This window comes from Poecilia formosa, unplaced genomic scaffold (assembly GCF_000485575.1).
Source record: "Poecilia formosa unplaced genomic scaffold, Poecilia_formosa-5.1.2 Scaffold29, whole genome shotgun sequence".
NCBI classification, from domain to species: domain Eukaryota; kingdom Metazoa; phylum Chordata; class Actinopteri; order Cyprinodontiformes; family Poeciliidae; genus Poecilia; species Poecilia formosa.
This window is the reverse complement of record NW_006799968.1, coordinates 1343398-1347243: the sequence shown is the minus strand read 5'-3', so window position 1 is coordinate 1347243 and position 3846 is coordinate 1343398. Positions and strand designations below refer to the sequence as shown.

The window sequence follows — 3846 nt, the reverse complement described above, 5'->3', positions numbered from 1 at the left end:
AAACTAGTTAGTTTACAAAAGTCATGGCATTTGTTCACCATGAACACAAGGTAAATCATAGTCAGGCTAGTAAAAAGGTTTAATGAAAAGTAATGATATTCAGCAAATACTTCTTTTTTTAATCTAAAGGGAAACTAATTGCATGCGTCTAATTATATTTCCATGTCCGTTTCTGTGTTTAAATGATGTGTATGACTCCTCTGACATTGCTTTCTGTTTACAGTTGCACAGCAAATCACAACCATCCTCACAATAGCAACATAACATGGACGATTTTGTCATGATTCGTGTTTCTGTGTGTTTTTATTTTTGAGATTTTCTGTGTTCAGTCCCGTTTTCCTGTAAGTCTCTGTCCTGTCCTCCCCATTGATTGTTTCCCAGGCGTGTCTCATCCCCTTGATTATCCCGTGTGTATTTAAACCCACCTGTTGTCCTTGTCTCTCGTCGGATCCTTGTCGTGTGTAGCCAGTTTCTCTGTGCCGTCTGTTCCACTGTCAGATGTTCCTTGTGCTGTCCTCCGTTGACCTGTTCCTTGGAAATCACCATTAAATTCATCATTTTCACTTATATCCTGGGTCTGCCTGCGTCCGCGTCCTCACCTCAACACACCATTCATGTCAGATTTGATAGACTACAGTATTGTCTTGCTTTAAAACTCTTTGTTTTAGTATTATTATTATTGACAGTTTAGGTGGAAATTTACTGTCCTTTTTTCCCCCACAACTGATATTGAGCTTAACAACTAAGAACACAAAAGTACATTGCAATAATGGAAAAAAGTCAGACTTAGCGATAATATCGTCAAAATAATTAACGATCAACAGTATCACATAGAGCCCTGCTAGAAATACATTAAATGTTAGGAAAAGCACAGACATTTGGTATATTAACTACCAGACTGAGAACAAATCTATAGATTCTTGAAGTCTGGACCACCAAAATGTCAAGTTACTTATCTGTGACCAGTTAGACAAGCTGGGTACTACATGTTTTGAAAGGTTTTATGGGTTGTTGAGGCATAGAGGTCAGCCAAATGAGCATGTCCCCACTGACCAATGTTAATCTTTCACTGAATGTACAGTTGTGGTCAAAAGTGTACATACACTTGTAAAAAAATCATAATGTTATGGCTGTCTTGAGTTTCCAATAAGTTCTACAACTCTTATTTTTCTGTGATAGAGTGATCGGAACACATACATGTTTGTCACAAAAAACAGTCATAAAGTNCACACCAAAAAAACACCAAGGGTTTTTACATGACGTTTAGTCAAAACTAGTTAGTTTACAAAAGTCATGGCATTTGTTCACCATGAACACAAGGTGAATCATAGTCAGGTTAGTAAAAAGTTTTAATGAAAAGTAATAATATTCAGCAAATACTTTTTTTTTTTATCTAAAGGGAAACTAATTCCACGCGTCTAATTATATTTCCATGTCCGTTTCTGTGTTTAAACAATATGTATGACTCCTCTGACATTGCTTTCTGTTTACAGTTGCACAACTACTTCCGGGACCAAAGACAGATGTGAATTCTTGTAGATTGGAAACCAAACAGTTTTTTCTTTAAAAAAAAACATAAACCTGAAAACAAGGATGAGTTGCTCTTTCTTCAGAAAATTAGTTTTATGTCATCAAGTTTACAATCAAGCTTTCCGTTGAGCAAAACTCACTGCAAGCTTGTGCACTGCAAAAACATAAAACATACCAATTATTTTTAGTCTATTTGCTAGTGCAAATGTCTCAGTTCACTTGAGATAAGCCAAAACTAACTTACAAGGAACTTTGCAGCAAAATACAGGAACTGCTTGTTTTAAGTCAAGCAAAATCATCAATATTGATGAAAAAGTTCTTGTTTCATTGCCTGAATATTTAAGTTATAACAGGGGGAATTGTTTGGTAATAAGTGAAATAATCTGTTAATGCAACAAGAACTTTTTTCAAGTTTTTTAGAACAATGAGTTGTTAAAGTTCCTCTCTATGCAGATGACAGCGTCCTGTGATTGGACAGATCAGTGTCTGTCCTGTGATTGGTGGCTTCCTGTCCAGCAGGAAGCTGTGAACAGAACTTAAAAGCTGCTGCAGGACTGCAGACATTCACAGAAAGCTGGACCAGCAATGGCTATGCTGAAGGTTCTGCTGCTGCTGGTGCTGGGTGAGTCAGACACACTGGAGACACTCCCACTGGTTTCAGGGAGGCTGGTGCTCTCTATGACTCTCAGACTTCCCTCTGATTCTGTTTTAGACTGAAACTTCTTTGCATATAAATTGTTATGCTTTTAAATCTTTAGCTGTTCCAGCAGCCATGTTTGGACCTGATTTCTCAGTAAAGTCCTCCTATTTCTTCTTCAGGTGTTTCAGTGAATTCAGATGTTTCTCTGCAGAAGAGAATCATTGGAGGTCATGATTGTGATGACCAGCAGCGTCTTTATCATGTTTGGCTGGTGGGCACCAAGGGTAAAGCAAAGACCCACTGTGGAGGATCTCTGATCCACCCTGAGTGGATCCTGACTGCAGCTCACTGCTGGAAGTCAGAAACAGGATGGTAGGGAAGAGACATGAAGACAGTTTTATCTGCAGAGGATCAGGTTTTCTGTGTGTTCAATATAATCTAATATAGCAATATTTAAAGTTCATCCACGGAGTGCTAAACAGCAGCATCAGGTGATCCAACACAATACTGTGATTTATACTCACCGCGGCCTGAAGCATGACATCATGTTGCTGAAGCTTTGGAGACCAGTAAGAAATGTCCCAGTTGCTCAGCTACCAAATTGCAACAATCCTCTTAAAATGTAACTGTTTCTCTGATCAAAAACATGACTCCAGGTTTACTGTCTCCACTCCTCCAGTCCTGCTTCAGCACACCTGAGTCAGGTAATCAGGCCATCAGCAGAACCAGAACCCGTTTAGCTCAGGTGTGTTGGACTAGAGACGCATGTAAAGGACACAGTCACTGAGGACTGGAGATAGACACCTGTGTCAGTGGATGAAATCCTTCATGCATTTAATTTTCTGTTATTTCAAAACAATTAATTTTCTACATTATCTTGTATTTTTACATTTTATTCTTATTGTGTTTTAGAGGCGATGATGTTCAGCTGGCAGGAGAGGGATCAACAACAACCGGCCCCAATAATCAGCGATATGAGAGAAATATTGCAGTTATGAGATTAAAGTCTTTATTTCTGTCTCTACAGAAAAGGTCAAGTGAAGAACATATTTATGATTCTCATGTTTCTCTACAGTAACCAAATTTCCTCCTATTCCACCACATCTTCAGTGTATCAACATGAAGGTTGTTTATGTTTCCTACTTCAAGCCGACAAGTGGGCTTGTATTTCATACTGCAGCACCAAACAGAGATGCATGTTATGTAAGTTTGTTTCTTCAGTATTTCTCTATAGTGATTGGAAGACTTTTCTGTTTTACAATGCAAATAAATATACCGATACTGGAGATATTGTTCCTGATTTAGTTCTAGAGATCTTTAAACTCCAACAAGACCAAAGAGCTGTGCACAAAAATAATGAAACAATTAACAAATAATAAAATCCTAATAACTTAAAAATAAAATCACATTTTTAATAACGATACAAAGGAAATAAAAAGTCCAATAATTAAAAACAATTCAAAAATCAAAATCTGGAATGAAAGAAGTTTTAAGAAAAAATTAAAAACAGGTGAAACTAATTAATGGTAGCTTCTGGTTGCCACATATTTAACATGGAAATTATAGAAAATTTTCCTCTATTGCAGTTAAAGTGTCAAAGCACTGTAACATAACTAGAAAATAAATGTCTGTCTGATCAGATTGTTACTCCAATAAAATGTTAAACATATATATGC

General features: G+C 37.1%; 1 long non-coding RNA gene across 1 annotated transcript; it reads left to right on the top strand.

The window, feature by feature from the left end:
- The first annotated feature begins 2109 nt into the window (after positions 1-2109).
- Positions 2110-2547, top strand: LOC107835884 (uncharacterized). The gene is made up of 2 exons (XR_001661723.1): positions 2110-2156; positions 2350-2547. It is a non-coding gene; the product is annotated as an uncharacterized LOC107835884 (long non-coding RNA).
- Positions 2548-3846: the final 1299 nt, after the last annotated feature.